We start from the raw sequence: 18,576 nt of genomic DNA on the forward strand, positions 1-18,576 counted from the left end.
AGTTAATAATGATACTAGTTGTAAAGTGATAGAATTATTTTAGTATATACTGAAGTGACACTAGATTTCATACCACCTGTATTTACCAGCACTGACATATCCGGCGAGGTACAGTGGTGTTTTCCTTCTTTCCAGTATCCTTTGCTTTGTTGCCGATAGTTGAACACTGCCGGCGACCAGTTACACCCCCCACCCCCCGACCTGGGGGTCTCCATGGGGGTGGTGTTGGGATCCTTTTACCTTCTAGTTACTCCTACCAACTCATACCACCAGAACCATCCCTTACATTCTCTACATTTGAGGTCCATGCTATACGCCTCTTCCAACCAGTCCATCTTAGAGTAGCTGTCATTTACCGCCCCCCTGGCATTGCCTCCAAATTCATCAACAACTTTGCTTCCTGGCTTCCTCACTTCCTCTCTTCTGACATTCCCTCCATTATCCTAGGCAATTTCAACATCTCTATTGACATCCCCACACAATCCCCTGCCTCGAAACTCCTTAACCTCACCTCTTCACTTGGTCTCTCCCAGTGGACCTCCTCACCCTCCCATGTGAATGGGAGCTCACTGGATCTGGTCTTCACTCACCGTTGTGATATTTCTGATTTTTCCAACTCCCCATTTCCCCTCTCTGACCACCACCTGCTCTCCTTTAACCTAGCTCTCTCTGCTTCCCCATCTCTACCTCCTAAGGCTTCCATTACTAAGCATAACATTGAGGCTATTGACACCACATTCCTTTCCTCCCTATTTGACTCACTTCTCTCTCCTATTCTCTCTCTCTCATGCCCTGAACAACCCACATCCACATACAATGCATTCCTTACTTCTGCTCTTGACTCTTGCTTCACCAACCACTATTCACCCTCGCAAATTAACACCTCAAACCTGTCACACCAAATGCACCAGATATCTGCAAAAATGCTCACGTACTGCTGAGCGACACTGGAGGAAATCACGCTCTAAGGCAGACTTCCTCCATTTCAAACTTATGCTCTCATCCTTCAGTGCTGCCCTTTCCCTTGCTAAACAGTCATACTTCAAGAACCTCATCTCCTCCCAGTCTTCCAACCCCCGGCGCCACTTTGCCACTCTCAACTCACTCCTCGTCTCTCCTCCTCACTCTCTGCTCTTGACTTTGCCACTTACTTCACGTCCAAAATTGACTCCATATGTCAGGACATCACATCACACCAGACCATCAGCAACCAGCCTCCTCCCATAACTTACCACCCCTCCCCAGCCCACTCACTAACTCTAACATCTTTTTCCCATGCATCTGGTGAGGAAGTCATGGCCCTCATTCGTTCCTCTCCCCTTACCATCTCTCCTCTTGACCCTATACCCTCCCGCCTCCTCCGCTACCTCTCTCCTTCTGCCTGTTCCCATCTTTCCCACCTTCTCAATCTCTCCCTCTCATCAGGCACTGTCCTCTCTGCCTTCAAGCATGCACTCATCTCTCCTATTCTTAAAAAAACTACCCTTGATCCAAACACCCTCTCCAACTACTGACCCATCTCTCTTCTCCCCTTTGCCTCCAAACTCCTTGAGCGTATTGTCTACAACCGCCTTACTTCCTTTCTTTCCTCACACTCACTGCTTGACCCATTCCAGTCTGGCTTCTGTCCTCCACTCCACTGAAACTGCCCTTACAAAAGTCTGTAATGACCTCCATGCTGCTAAATCAAAGGGCCACTACTCTCTACTTATTCTTCTTGATCTCTCTGCTGCTTTTGATACTGTGGACCACCCTATCCTACTGCAAATCCTTCACTCCATTGGTCTGTGTGATACTGCCCTCTCTTGCCTTTCTTCCTTCCTCTCTGTCCGTTCATTCTCTGTCTCCTCTCATGACTCCACCTCTCCCTCACTTCCACTAACTGTAGGTGTACCCCAAGGCTCTGTCCTTGGTCCTCTTCTTTTCTCGCTCTATACATCCTCACTAGGTAAGCTCATTAGTTCATTTGATTTCCAATATCATCTCTATGCTGATGACACTCAAATCTATCTTTCCTCTCCAGACTTCTCCCCTGCTCTCCTCACTTGAATCTCCAACTGTCTCTCTGCTATCTCTGTTTGGATGTCCCAGCACTTTCTTAAACTTAACATGTCTAAGACTGAGCTGATCATCTTCCCTCCCTCCCGCATAACCTCACCTCCCACAATCTCATTATCTATTGATGGCAATACTATTTCCTCTAGCCCCCAAGTGCGCTGTCTTGGAGTAATCCTTGACTCCTCCCTCTCCTTCAAACCACACATTCAGCACCTCTCACAAACCTGCCATTTTCATCTAAAAAATATTTCCAGGATCAAACCCTTTCTGACCCAGGACGCTACTAAGACCCTTATGCACTCACTGGTCATCTCCAGACTGGACTACTGTAATCTCCTCCTGACTGGCATTCCTGACAAATACCTCTCTCCACTCCAATCTATCCTCAATGCTGCTGCCCAGATCATTTTCCTCACCAAACGCACTACGTCCACCTCTCCTCTCCTACAAGACTTCCCTTTCAGAATCCATTTCAAGCTTCTCACACTCACAAAGCCCTCACCCAGTCCTCTCCCATTTACATCTCTGACCTTATCTTCCCTTACACTTCCACCCGTCCTCTTCACTCTGCTAATGTACGCCGACTCTCCTGCCTACTGATTACTTCCTCCCACTCCTACCTCCAAGATTTTTCACGTGCTGCTCCAATTCTCTGGAATTCCCTATCTCTCCGCTCAGACTCTCCACAAAACTTCAAACGGGCTCTCAAAACCCACTTCATCACCAAACCCAGCCAAATCTCATCCTAACCCTCTGTCCCGTGCTCTCTATGTACCCCATCTGTGTCACCCCTGTCTGTCTACCCCTCCCCTTTAGAATGTAAGCTCTCATGAGTAGGACCCTCTTCCCTCATGTGCTTATCCTTTCTCTTACTTTACTCCAGCAGTCCTCTGCCACCCGATACTTATCTCAGTGTCATCTGCTGATGTAGTTATGTTTATTTACCCTGTACTTGTCCTATATTGTCTTCAACTGTAAGTTGCTGTTTTCCTGTTTTGATTATTTGTTTATGTACTCTGTAATTGGGCGCTGCGAAACCCTTGTGGCGCCATATAAAAAAAGGATAATAAAAATAATAATAATAATAATAATAATAAAGTGCGCATGCGTGTAGTGCTTCAAACAAGTGGGGATTCAGCAAAGACTGGAAAGACCAGAAAAGTTTTGAGAGCCAACATTGCTGGCAATGCCAACTATGGTTGGCCTAATGATTTCTACATAAACAGTGGTATCTGTTTGCTAAATCTGGGATTGGATCGCTGTCATAACACCTTTCAGTGTCCGAAAATAGTGATAATGGGGATTACTGTTCTTTGTGTGCAGATGTCATGACAATCCCAACTCAGATAGGTACATTCGATGGTGGTAAATGGTGTCCGTATCTGCAATGCTGTCCTTGCCAGCTGTGAAAACGGTGCTAACAGAGCATGCTACAATTGTTCCAAGTCCTGTTTTTTTACTCCATGTGACTGTATGCATTGGATCATATTTCAATTAGAGATGTGCACTTGAAATTTTTCGGGTTTTGTGTTTTGGTTTTGGGTTCGGTTCCGCGGCCGTGTTTTGGGTTCGACCGCGTTTTGGCAAAACCTCACCGAATTTTTTTTGTCGGATTCGGGTGTGTTTTGGATTCGGGTGTTTTTTTCAAAAAAACACTAAAAAACAGCTTAAATCATAGAATTTGGGGGTCATTTTGATCCCAAAGTATTATTAACCTCAAAAACCATAATTTCCACTCATTTTCAGTCTATTCTGAATACCTCACCTCACAATATTATTTTTAGTCCTAAAATTTGCACCGAGGTCGCTGGATGACTAAGCTAAGCGACCCTAGTGGCCGACACAAACACCGGGCCCATCTAGGAGTGGCACTGCAGTGTCACGCAGGATGGCCCTTCCAAAAAACACTCCCCAAACAGCACATGACGCAAAGAAAAAAAGAGGCGCAATGAGGTAGCTGTGTGAGTAAGATAAGCGACCCTAGTGGCCGACACAAACACCGGGCTCATCTAGGAGTGGCACTGCAGTGTCACGCAGGATGGCCCTTCCAAAAAACACTCCCCAAACAGCACATGACGCAAAGAAAAAAAGAGGCGCAATGAGGTAGCTGTGCGAGTAAGATAAGCGACCCTAGTGGCCGACACAAACACCGGGCCCATCTAGGAGTGGCACTGCAGTGTCACGCAGGATGGCCCTTCCAAAAAACACTCCCCAAACAGCACATGACGCAAAGAAAAAAAATAGGATTTTGGTACTTACCAGGTAAATCCTTTTCTTTGAATCCATAGGGGGCACTGGAGTACTCTTGGGATATGGACGGCTTCCACCGGAAGAAGGCACTGAATAAATTAATTTTGAGACTACTCCTCCCCTCCATATCCTGCAGCACTTCAGTGTTTTTTACTGAGCCGAACAGGATCGATAGAGAGATTGACAAAAGGAGAATTACATATAGTCTCACAGACAACAATAAAGTTGACACAACGTAACAGACAACTAAACAGTTGACACCATAACTGATTAACCCTTGTTAAATTTAAACCAGTCGTGAAAGTGTGTTACCATAAGAACCACTGAACTCCTAAAACAGGTAAACTGCTCTGGGTGGGCGTCCAGTGCCCCCTATGGATTCAAAGAAAAGGATTTACCTGGTAAGTACCAAAATCCTATTTTCTTTTTCATCCACTAGGGGTCACTGGAGTACTCTTGGGATGTACCAAAGTCTCCTCCGTGGCGGGAGAGCTGTTTGGCCCTTGTAACACTAAACGGCCAAAGCTAGATGCTGATGCCGCGAACGTATCAAACTTGTAAAAGCGCACAAACGTGTGCACTGACGACCAAGTAGCCGCACGGCAAAGCTGTGTCGTAGAAGCCCCACGACTCGCTGCCCATGACGTCCCCACAGAACGTGTGGAATGAGCTGTTACTGAAGTAGGTGGCTGTAACTTAGCATAAAGGTAAGCCTGACGTATAGTCAGTTTGATCCATCTGGATAAGGTCTGCTTAGAGGCTGGCCAACCCCTCTTAGCTGCGTCATAGAGAACAAACAACGTATCTGTCTTACGCACAGTAGACGTTCGGGAAACATAGATGCGCAATGCGCGAACTACATCCAACATTCCAGAATCTCCTGTTAACACAGGAACTACTATTGGTTGATTGATGTGAAAAGACGACACTACTTTTGGTAGAAAAACGGGATTCGTCCGAAGTTCCGCTCTGTCATCATGAAAAATTAAATACGGTGACTTGCATGACAAGGCACCCAAATCTGAAACACGCTTAGCCGAGGCTAAGGCTAAAAGAAAAATCGTTTTCCAAGTGAGAAATTTAATATCCACTTGTTGTAAGGGTTCAAAGTAATCGGACTGTAAGAAATCTAAAACCAGATTCAAGTCCCATGGTGCTGTAGGTGGAATGAAAGGAGGCTGTATCCTCTTTACACCCTGTAGAAACGTATGTATTGACTGCAACGAGGCCAATTTCCTTTGAAAATAAATTGACAACGCAGATACCTGCACCTTTAGTGTGGAAAGACGTAGTCCTCCATCTAACCCCATTTGTAAAAATAACAAAAGACGGGATAATTTAAAAGACGATGTCGGAAATTTCCGAGCTTCACACCAACCTATATAAGTACGCCAAATTCTATAATAATGAGCTGCCGTAACCGGCTTCCTAGCTCGTACCATGGTTGGTATAACAGACTCAGGAATGCCCTCTTTCCTTAAGATGGCCTTTTCAACAGCCACCCCGTCAAACGCAGCCGCGCTAAATCGGGGTAGAGGAACGGACCCTGTTGTAACAGGTCCGGACGTAGTGGGAGTGGCCATGGATCGTCTGCGAGTAACCCGAGAAGATCCGAGAACCAAGCCCTCCGAGGCCAATGAGGCGCTATTAGAATGACTGTGACGAACCCTCTCTTGATCCGTTTTAGCACCAGCGGGAGCAGCGGAAACGGTGGAAACAGATACACAAGGCTGTATGGCCACGTGGCTGTGAGAGCATCCACCGCCACTGCCCCTGGATCTCTTGTTCTGGACACATATCTTGACACCTGATGATTGTGGCGGGATGCCATTAGATCCACCTGAGGGTAACCCCACTTCTGGATCAACATCTGAAAAACTTCTGGATTTAATGCCCACTCTCCTGGATGAAAATCCCGACGACTGAGAAAATCTGCCTCCCAGTTGTCCACTCCAGGAATGAACACTGCCGATAATATCACCTGGTGATATTCGGCCCATCTGAGGATCCGAGCTACTTCCCGCATAGCCATGCGGCTTCTCGTTCCTCCTTGTTTGTTTATGTATGCGACTGCCGTCGCATTGTCTGACTGCACCTGCACAGTCTGAAAACGAAACATGTACACCGCTTGTCTTAGAGCATTGTAAATCGCCCTGAGTTCCAGAACATTTATGGATAGCGATCTTTCGTGATCCGCCCAGAGGCCCTGGAGCCGATAACTCTGAACTACAGCTCCCCAACCTCTGAGACTTGCGTCCGTTGTCAGAATTATCCAATTCGCGACTCCGAATCGTCTCCCTGCAGATAGATTGTGTATTTTTAACCACCAGAGAAGAGACACCCTGACTTGTGGTGACAACCTCACCCTGTGGTGCAGCTGCAGATGTGATCCCGACCACTGTGCTAACACCTCCAGTTGAAACGGACGTGAGTGAAATCTTCCGAACTGAAGTGCTTCGAAAGCCGCCACCATTGTGCCTAAAAGGCGAATGCACAAATGTACTGAGACTGTGCGTGGCTTGAGCACTAATTGCACCAGATGACGAATGCCCTGTACTTTCTGTTGTGGCAAGTAAACCCTTTGTTTTACTGTATCGAGAATCATCCCTAGGAATTGAAGTCGTTGACACGGAATTAGATGTGATTTCTTTAAACTGACTATCCAACCGTGCTGAACTAGTACATTGTACGTTAGCAAGGCATGTTGGAGAAGCAATTGTTGAGACGGAGCCTTTATGAGTAGATCGTCTAAATACGGAACAATTATTACCCCTAGGGACCTGAGATGAGCTGTCATCACGGACATTACCTTGGTGAATACCCGAGGCGCTGATGAGAGGCCAAACGGTAGAGCCTGAAATTGGTAATGGTCTCGCCTTATCGCAAACCTTAAAAAACTTTGGTGAGGTGGCCAAATCGGAATGTGCAAATACGCATCCTTGAGATCTAGTGCAATCATGAATTCCTGTGGCTCTAACCCTGCAATTACTGACCTGAGAGATTCCATCTTGAATCTGTGGTAAGTGACGTAATGATTGAGACCTTTTAGGTTCAATATTGGCCTGACTGAGCCATCTGGTTTTGGTACCAGAAACAGACTGGAATAATAACCCTGCCCCTGTTCCTGCACAGGGACTGGAATTATCACTGCAGCATTCAGCAGAGACTGAATGGCAACCTGCAGAACTGCTTTCTTGTCGTCCGACACAGGCAGTCCTGTCGTGAAAAATCTTCCTGTCGGAAGATAATCGAACTCTATTTTGTAACCCTCTAATACTAAATTGCGGATCCACCCATCTGTGGACGTCTGCAGCCACGCCCCCTGAAAGCTCTGAAGGCGTGCTCCCACAATTGGGGATCCGAGATGGGCTGGGAGCCCGTCATGCCACTGGTTTGTTAGTGGTCTTGGTGTCTTGACGACGTGCATTGGATTGTCAGGCACTACGTCCCCGACCTCTTCTGCCCGGCGTGACTGCTCCTGTGCCCTGCCCACGAAAGGGCTGAGTTCTAAAGGATTTGAACGCCGGACCAGAATATTTCCGTTTAGGTATAGTTGTAGGCGAAGGAAGAAAAACAGACTTCCCTCCAGTAGCCTCAGAAATCCATTTGTCCAATTCAGGACCAAAAAGTTTCTCGCCATCATAAGGCAATGCCTCTATACCTTTTTTAACCTCCGTCTCCGCCTGCCACGAACGCAGCCAAAGTGCTCGTCGTACTATGACTAGCGATGAGGACAGGCGAGAAGTAAGCTGACAGACGTCAGTAGAAGCTGTACATAAATATTCAGCAGCTTCCCAGATTTGATCTGCGAGAAGTATAAGATGATCATCTTGCAGAGCCGACTTGAGCTCTTTTATCCATACCATTAAAGCTTTAGTAACCCAAATGCCAACCAACCCAGGTCTTAACAGCACTCCAGTTGCTGTATACATGGACCTTAGCATAGCCTCTATTTTACGATCTGCAGGGTCTTTAAGTGTAGTAGCAGTTGGTACTGGTATGGTTAACTTCCTCGTAAGTTTAGATACGGATGAATCCACCAATGGTGGGTTCTCCCATGTAGCTGTCATGGCCTCTGGAAACGGGTAACTCGATTTAAATCTACGAGGAATAGAAAACCGTTTGTCCGGATTTTTCCGTGACTCCAGTAACATTTTATTAAGAGATTCCGAGATAGGGAAACACATCGGAGATCTCTGTCGTTTAGTAAAGACTACTTCATCATTCGTCAGTGGCTCCTCAGTTTCTGTAAACTCCAGCGACTGACGAACTGCTCTGATGAGATTGTCAATACCTGGGCTGTCAAAGTCGTCACCTTCTGACTGTTGTTCTATTTCGCCCTCCTCATACTCCTGTTCAGTGAGATCTAGTATCCCAGAGACAGGAAAATTAGTAGGAAAAGGAAACTTATCTTTTCCACTCAAGGTGGACTTATGACCAGCTTGAGATTCTCCAGGTAACTCAAATGGTCTCATTTTAAACTCAGATCTTGCCGCCTCTCTTTCTTCACGAGAGGCGGCCAGCTCTGATTGTAAACCAACTAATACATCTGCAAGTAAAGCCCACGGAGGGTCCTGAGATGCTGGCTTTACTTCTGGAATGGAAATCGTATTTATGGCTGTATTAACAACACATGCTGTACATGTGGTGGATCCATCAGGCAACACACTCTTACAGACATGACATGACAAATGTTTCTTAGATTTTGCTGGTGTCTTACTCATTATGACAGACAATACAAACTCCACACAGACAGACTGCACGACTCAGTAATAACACCAAAGTTCCTGGTATATATCTTAGGCAAGTGCAGTGCCTGCTAATACGAAAACTGACCCAAAAATTCCCCTAGTACCACTCTTAGCTGAGATGTAAAATAGGAAACCTGGAACAGACAGGAGAACATTAAACATACTAAGCACCAAGTTTTTTTTTTTTTCTTAAAACTTAACACTGCCCAATACTGTTAAAGTCTCCCCCCCCACTCCCACGACCTCCGTGTACAGCACCGGGTCTGGGCCTGTGGAAGTTTTTGCAAAGGGCCGTGTGAGCGGCCTGTCCTGTAGGCCCCGGACAACGGAACTCCTCGGCTGCTGCGGGCGGATGGCGGAAGCAGAGAGCGTGCTGCATAGAGCCGTGGAGCGGCCTATGCACACGTGCTCCCGCCCGCCACACCCAGCATGGCGGCGTGTCTGTGTAGCCAAGCAGCGCTGCTGCTGCGCAGGGAGCAGCGGTCTCCTAGGATGCTGGGGGCCGGAGAGTGAGAGCGCGCCCCGGGCAGCGGTGAGTACCAAATAATCCCCCACAGTGGAGCGGCAGCAAGCGCTGACCGCCCCAACCCAACATACCTGGACCGTGACAGAAGTCTATGACGGGGCTTTCATCCAAGCTCCGTCCAGCTTTCCTGCAGGCAGCCTGCAAGTGGAGTGAGGGAGCTCTTTACAGAGAGGTCCGACACTCACGGCTACTCAGCCGCTTCCACTGTCCCTGACCCACGCCTGTTAGAAGGGGGGAAAGGACGTGGAAATTGACGAAAAAAAAAACTTAGAAAAAAAATTCCAATACTTTGTGGACGAGCTCCACTATGCCTTCTAACTGTGTCGAGCACAGAAAAAACACTGAAGTGCTGCAGGATATGGAGGGGAGGAGTAGTCTCAAAATTAATTTATTCAGTGCCTTCTTCCGGTGGAAGCCGTCCATATCCCAAGAGTACTCCAGTGACCCCTAGTGGATGAAAAAGAAAGAGGCGCAATGAGGTAGCTGTGTGAGTAAGATAAGCGACCCTAGTGGCCGACACAAACACCGGGCCCATCTAGGAGTGGCACTGCAGTGTCACGCAGGATGGCCCTTCCAAAAAACACTCCCCAAACAGCACATGACGCAAAGAAAAAAAGAGGCGCAATGAGGTAGCTGTGTGAGTAAGCTAAGCGACCCTAGTGGCCGACACAAACACCTGGCCCATCTAGGAGTGGCACTGCAGTGTCACGCAGGATGGCCCTTCCAAAAAACACTCCCCAAACAGCACATGACGCAAAGAAAAATTAAAGAAAAAAAGAGGTGCAAGATGGAATTGTCCTTGGGCCCTCCCACCCACCCTTATGTTGTATAAACAGGACATGCACACTTTAAGCAACCCATCATTTCAGTGACAGGGTCTGCCACACGACTGTGACTGAAATGACGGGTTGGTTTGGACCCCCACCAAAAAAGAAGCAATCAATCTCTCCTTGCACAAACTGGCTCTACAGAGGCAAGATGTCCACCTCATCATCATCCTCCGATATATCACCGTGTACATCCCCCTCCTCACAGATTATCAATTCGTCCCCACTGGAATCCACCATCTCAGCTCCCTGTGTACTTTGTGGAGGCAATTGCTGCTGGTCAATGTCTCCACGGAGGAATTGATTATAATTCATTTTAATGAACATCATCTTCTCCACATTTTCTGGAAGTAACCTCGTACGCCGATTGCTGACAAGGTGAGCGGCGGCACTAAACACTCTTTCGGAGTACACACTTGTGGGAGGGCAACTTAGGTAGAATAAAGCCAGTTTGTGCAAGGGCCTCCAAATTGCCTCTTTTTCCTGCCAGTATAAGTACGGACTGTGTGACGTGCCTACTTGGATGCGGTCACTCATATAATCCTCCACCATTCTTTCAATGGGGAGAGAATCATATGCAGTGACAGTAGACGACATGTCCGTAATCGTTGACAGGTCCTTCAGTCCGGACCAGATGTCAGCATCAGCAGTCGCTCCAGACTGCCCTGCATCACCGCCAGCGGGTGGGCTCGGAATTCTGAGCCTTTTCCTCGCACCCCCAGTTGCGGGAGAATGTGAAGGAGGAGATGTTGACAGGTCGCGTTCCGCTTGACTTGACAATTTTCTCACCAGCAGGTCTTTGAACCCCAGCAGACTTGTGTCTGCCGGAAAGAGAGATCCAAGGTAGGTTTTAAATCTAGGATCGAGCACGGTGGCCAAAATGTAGTGCTCTGATTTCAACAGATTGACCACCCGTGAATCCTTGTTAAGCGAATTAAGGGCTCCATCCACAAGTCCCACATGCCTAGCGGAATCGCTCCGTGTTAGCTCCTCCTTCAATGTCTCCAGCTTCTTCTGCAAAAGCCTGATGAGGGGAATGACCTGACTCAGGCTGGCAGTGTCTGAACTGACTTCACGTGTGGCAAGTTCAAAGGGCAGCAGAACCTTGCACAACGTTGAAATCATTCTCCACTGCGCTTGAGACAGGTGCATTCCACCTCCTATATCGTGCTGAATTGTATAGGCTTGAATGGCCTTTTGCTGCTCCTCCAACCTCTGAAGCATATATAGGGTTGAATTCCACCTCGTTACCACTTCTTGCTTCAGATGATGGCAGGGCAGGTTCAGGCGTTTTTGGTGTTGCTCCAGTCTTCTGTACGTGGTGCCTGTACGCCGAAAGTGTCCCGCAATTCTTCTGGCCACCGACAGCATCTCTTGCACGCCCCTGTCGTTTTTTAAAAAATTCTGCACCACCAAATTCAAGGTATGTGCAAAACATGGGACGTGCTGGAATTTGCCCAGATTTAATGCACACACAATATTGCTGGCGTTGTCCGATGCCACAAATCCACAGGAGAGTCCAATTGGGGTAAGCCATTCCGCGATGATCTTCCTCAGTTGCCGTAAGAGGTTTTCAGCTGTGTGCGTATTCTGGAAACCGGTGATACAAAGCGTAGCCTGCCTAGGAAAGAGTTGGCGTTTGCGAGATGCTGCTACTGGTGCCGCCGCTGCTGTTCTTGCGGCGGGAGTCCATACATCTACCCAGTAGGCTGTCACAGTCATATAGTCCTGACCCTGCCCTGCTCCACTTGTCCACATGTCCGTGGTTAAGTGGACATTGGGTACAGCTGCATTTTTTAGGACACTGGTGACTCTTTTTCTGAGGTCTGTGTACATTTTCGGTATCGCCTGCCTAGAGAAATGGAACCTAGATGGTATTTGGTACCAGGGACACAGTACCTCCAACAAGTCTCTAGTTGGCTCTGCAGTAATGATGGATACCGGAACCACGTTTCTCACCACCCAGGATGCCAAGGCCTCAGTTATCCGCTTTGCAGCAGGATGACTGCTGTGATATTTCATCTTCCTCGCAAAGGACTGTTGGACAGTCAATTGCTTGGTGGAAGTAGTAAAAGTGGTCTTACGATTTCCCCTCTGGGATGACCATCGACTCCCAGCAGCAACAACAGCAGCGCCAGCAGCAGTAGGCGTTACACGCAAGGATGCATCGGAGGAATCCCAGGCAGGAGAGGAATCGTCAGAATTGCCAGTGACATGGCCTGCAGGACTATTGGCATTCCTGGGGAAGGAGGAAATTGACACTGAGGGAGTTGGTGGGGTGGTTTGCGTGAGCTTGGTTACAAGAGGAAGGGATTTACTGGTCAGTGGACTGCTTCCGCTGTCGCCCAAAGTTTTTGAACTTGTCACTGACTTATTATGAATGCGCTGCAGGTGACGTATAAGGGAGGATGTTCCGAGGTGGTGAACGTCCTTACCCCTACTTATTACAGCTTGACAAAGGCAACACACGGCTTGACAAATGTTGTCCGCATTTCTGTTGAAATACTTCCACACCGAAGAGCTGATTTTTTTGGTATTTTCACCAGACATGTCAACGGCCATATTCCTCCCACGGACAACAGGTGTCTCCCCGGGTGCCTGACTTAAACAAACCACCTCACCATCAGAATCCTCCTTGTCAACTTCCTCCCCAGCGCCAGCAACACCCATATCCTCCTCATCCTGGTGTACTTCAACACTGACATCTTCAATCTGACTATCAGGAACTGGACTGCGGGTGCTCCTTCCAGCACTTGCAGGGGGCGTGCAAATGGTGGAAGGCGCATGCTCTTCACGTCCAGTGTTGGGAAGGTCAGGCATCGCAACCGACACAATTGGACTCTCCTTGTGGATTTGGGATTTCGAAGAACGCACAGTTCTTTGCGGTGCTTTTGCCAGCTTGAGTCTTTTCATTTTTCTAGCGAGAGGCTGAGTGCTTCCATCCTCATGTGAAGCTGAACCACTAGCCATGAACACAGGCCAGGGCCTCAGCCGTTCCTTGCCACTCCGTGTGGTAAATGGCATATTGGCAAGTTTACGCTTCTCCTCCGACAATTTTATTTTAGATTTTGGAGTCCTTTTTTTACTGATATTTGGCGTTTTGGATTTTACATGCTCTGTACTATGACATTGGGCATCGGCCTTGGCAGACGACGTTGCTGGCATTTCATCGTCTCGGCCATGACTAGTGGCAGCAGCTTCAGCACGAGGTGGAAGTGGATCTTGATCTTTCCCTAATTTTGGAACCTCAACATTTTTGTTCTCCATATTTTAATAGGCACAACTAAAAGGCACCTCAGGTAAACAATGGAGATGGATGGATACTAGTATACTTATGGATGGACGAGCGACTGCCGACACAGAGGTAGCTACAGCCGTGGACTACCGTACTGTGTCTGCTGCTAATATAGACTGGATGATAATGAGATGAAATCAATATATATATATATATATATATAATATCACTAGTACTGCAGCCGGACAGGTATATATATTTATTATGTAATGACTGATGACGGACCTGCTGGACACTGTCAGCTCAGCAGCACCGCAGACTGCTACAGTAAGCTACTATAGTAGTATGTATAAAGAAAGAAAAAAAAAAACCACGGGTAGGTGGTATACAATTATGGATGGACGAGCGACTGCCGACACAGAGGTAGCTACAGCCGTGGACTACCGTACTGTGTCTGCTGCTAATATAGACTGGATGATAATGAGATGAAATCAATATATATATATATATATATATATATATATATATATATATATATATATATATATATATATATATCACTAGTACTGCAGCCGGACAGGTATATATATTTATTATGTAATGACTGATGACGGACCTGCTGGACACTGTCAGCTCAGCAGCACCGCAGACTGCTACAGTAAGCTACTATAGTAGTATGTATAAAGAAGAAGAAAGAAAAAAAAAACGGGTAGGTGGTATACAATATTATATATATATATTATATACACACATATATATATATATATATATATATATATTAAACTGGTGGTGATTATTAAACTGGTGGTCAGGTCACTGGTCACACTATCAGCAACTTGCAAGTAGTACTCCTAAGCAGACAATCACAATATATATTATACTGGTGGTCAGTGTGGTCACAATGGCAGTGTGGCACTCTGGCAGCAAAAGTGTGCACTGTATGTTATATGTACTCCTGAGTCCTGCTCTCAGACTCTAACTGCTCCCCACTGTCAGTGTCTCCCCCACAAGTCAGATATACATTATACAGTCACACTATCTATCTATCACTTCAGCAAGTAGTAGTACTCCTCCTAATGCTCCCCAAAATTACTACTGTGTCTCTCTCTTCTCTATAAACGGAGAGGACGCCAGCCACGTCCTCTCCCTATGAATCTCAATGCACGTGTGAAAATGGCGGCGACGCGCGGCTCCTTATATAGAATCCGAGTCTCGCGATAGAATCCGAGCCTCGCGAGAATCCGACAGCGGGATGATGACGTTCGGGCGCGCTCGGGTTAACCGAGCAAGGCGGGAAGATCCGAGTCGCTCGGCCCCGTGTAAAAAAAAATGAAGTTCGGGCGGGTTCGGATTCCGAGGAACCGAACCCGCTCATCTCTAATTTCAATGAGATCATATTTTATTAAATTACCATCACTCATGGAATTAAATGTCAAAGACAAATTGATCCATTATCCATCTCTGTACTTCATCAATATATCCTGTATAAAAATATCCATGATCCGATGATTTTTTGTGCATGTGGCCTGACCTCTCCTCTGCAGAGTGACGCCGCTCTGTAGGGTCACTGCCATCTCATACCCTTTTTTTTTTTATACACACTGCTTTAAACATGAATATAGATGTTAAAATAAATAGATACATACATAAATCTGTTATAAATCTAGCATGATGACTCACATTTCCAGAAATGCCGTCATGCACGTTTGGCTAAACGCCACTGTATTATTGCTATTGACAGACATACCAGCATTTGCATATAACTGATCCCAGGAACCAAGATCTTACATTCTGTAAGCTCCCTTGCACAAGGGAAATGGTAAGCACAAAGTTCCCTGCGCTGTTACTTTCTATGAACACTCTGGTAAAAGTGGGTGTGAATCATAGGGACAACCACACTTAGGTCGACCGGGAAAAGTACAGCAGTAAAAATATTTACTGACATTTTATAAATAATGGCTAGATTTAGGATTACTAAACGACAATTTTGCAGAAAATTACCTATGGATGATATTTTTTGCTCAAGAGAGCAAGCAATACAGCAACTCCACCCAGTGGCGTCGCTATACTTTGGGATACCCGGTGCAGTGGAAGTAACATACACGCACACCAACAAAAAGGGTATGTTACCTTGTGGGGACGTGGCCTCACAGAAAGTGACATGACCCCACAGGTAACACCCGGGTGCTGCCCCCACCCCTATAGTGACGCCACTGACTCCACCTCAGTTTTAATTTTACATAGTTTTTTTGTAACTTATTTTGACCATATTTACTGAAATATGACATTTCAGAAATGTAAAAAATTAGGCCTTATTTAATAAATCAGCCTCTGTAGAACATTTGACATAAGCTAGGTGCACACCTGACAAAATTGAAAAATGACCTACAATCTTTTTCCCTGAGTACTGAAAGATTTTCAGTACACATACTACTCAACTATTGTTCCTATCTGAACAATAAATGTCCCTGAAGATAGTTTAGGTGGCATTTTTAAATTAAGTATAACAGACCAGTCTCTGTACATACTATATTTGCTGTACGATAATTGCTCATTGTTACAGACAAATGACATGAAACAGGCCAGATGAGACAAGGAGATGTGACTGCTCTGCACGCAATAATTGGCCCTGGGTGCTGTGTATACACTGTGCAATAATGGGATTGGGCAGCTGGGAATTGGCTGTGCAGATCAATTATTGCACAGCACTTAAGGCTGGGTACACACTGAAGCGACGGGTATTATCTCAGACATCGGAACGAATGCCAGTCAGCGGGGATTGCCAGTACACATTGGCATGATGTTAATGAAGGACGGAACGACAATGCTCCATTAGCATAAACAAGCACGCAGGCGACGGGCGCTAGGTTTGATGTGCAGCACTTGCAACCGCAGGAGCGCACAATCCTGTCTACACACCGAGCGATGTATTAATATGTTGCTCCAAAACGGAATGGTGACAACTCACTACAACACAACACAGACTAGTGCACAGTAAAATAAAGTTATGTTATGCTGAATCCTATATTTAACCACTTAACTGATGATTTATTTAGCCAAAAACCGCTCCAAAATTTACGTTTTTTTTTAATGAGTGAATTAGGTGAAGAACATGAATTTAACCCTATCCAAAATGATTTGTTAAAAAAAAAAAAAAAAGCGAATAAAATATTTTGTTTCAATTTTTTTCAAACATTGAAACGTCGATCGGGAACATCGCAACCATCGGAAACATCGCGGCTTTCATTTTGAAAGCTGGGACAGCCTCCAGGTATACAGGGGGGGGGGGGGGGGAGGTCTGGGGGTGGCATGGGAGGGTTAATTTACACTCCCCAGCGGCTGCCATTGTCTGCAGCCGCTGGATGGGGGGTCCTGCCGTGCTGACCGATCAGCAGTGATCAGCAGCACGGCAATCAGTAGGGGAGAGTGCAGGGAGGCAGAGGGACCTTCCAGTCCCTCTGACAGCAGCAGCCGCTGCTAACACAGTTTATCTGACCGGTTGCAGGCAGATGTATAAATATAATCTTACAAAAGAATACGAACACTAAAAAAAAGATTAAAAAATAAATAAATCAGAGTTGCATCCAGCATACATATCAGAAGTACATGCTGGTACTTGTAATGCAGATTGGAGGATCTTTGGGGGCCTCCGAGGAGTTGGCTGTCAGTGTAGATACATGAATGTATGTGCTATTATTATATAGCATAACAATAAGCAATAGTACCCAGAGTGCGTACTAATATTATGCAGTGTTAGGGACTGCCAGAAACAGAGACACTTTGCAAATACTGTATATGCAACTGAGACGTCTGTATTTCTATTATCATGTAGTATTCAAATCCCATTGCTGATTCATTGCAGTGAGCTGGGGGAATATATTTCCTTTTTATCTTGTCTAGATAAACCCCTACCATTCACACACATGTGAAGGACTATTTACTTGAGTGAGCAGCCACTATTTTATATTACATATCAGAAGTGGTACTGTGCAGCTGGTTAGTTCTGAGAAAACCTTTAAATCCAAATGGACTATACACAAAGCATATAGATAAATGGGTGTAGTATGGTATGCCGGCGCTCGGGCTCCCGGCGACCAGCATACCGGCGCCGGGAGCCCGACCGCCGGCATACCGAGAGCGTGGCGAGCGCAAAGGAGCCCCTTGCGGGCTCGCTGCACTCGCCGCGCCACACTATTTTATTCTCCCTCCAGGGGGGTCGTGGACCCCCACGAGGGAGAATAGTTGTCGGCATGCCGGGTGTCGGGATTCCGGCGCCGGTATACTGTGCGCCGGGATCCCGACATTCGGCATACAGAAGACCACCCAGATAAATGTATCAGTATTACATTAACATTCATCTGCACCTATGTTAAACAGATAAATGTAATAGATTATTACCTCCTCACTCTATTCCAGCTGAAGTCAAATAACAGACCTTTAATGAGAGCAAACACAGGTCAAGCACTGAAAGTACAGCAGTTACCTAGTCACATAATACTACAGATCAAGCCTGTACAGTATCTCACAGTCTCTGGTTCAGACAGAGAAACACATTACAGCACCTCCTAGAATTACAGTCTGCTCAAAGTGGATGACATAGTCCAATCATAAAGATATAAAGGTATATGCAATTGCGGTCGAATTCACGAAAATGTCGAAAAACGGGACATTTTCGCCAAAAAAAAAAATCGACAATGCAATTCAGTACTTTTCGGCAAAAAAACGGACTTTCCAAATTAGACTTTTTGAAATTCGACATTTGACAAATTCGACATTTCTGCAATGGTACAAATGCGGCATTTCGACAAAAGTATATTCAATTGAAGATTGTAAATTCGACAACAGTGCTTTTAGACAGTAAATTTGTCATTTTCAATCCGCCTCACTTTGCTGGCGGAATCTAATAAAAAAATTTAAAAACATGTTTTT

The 18,576-nt window shown here is 46.1% G+C and overlaps 1 protein-coding gene across 3 annotated transcripts in view; it reads right to left on the reverse strand.

Annotated features, from left to right (window-relative positions):
• FAM107B (family with sequence similarity 107 member B) overlaps window positions 1-18,576 on the reverse strand; it is a 543,269-nt gene that overhangs the window by 40,553 nt on the left and 484,140 nt on the right. The gene's annotated exons all lie outside the window — the stretch shown is intronic.

This window comes from Pseudophryne corroboree, chromosome 6 (assembly GCF_028390025.1).
Source record: "Pseudophryne corroboree isolate aPseCor3 chromosome 6, aPseCor3.hap2, whole genome shotgun sequence".
Classification (NCBI taxonomy): Eukaryota; Metazoa; Chordata; class Amphibia; order Anura; family Myobatrachidae; genus Pseudophryne; species Pseudophryne corroboree.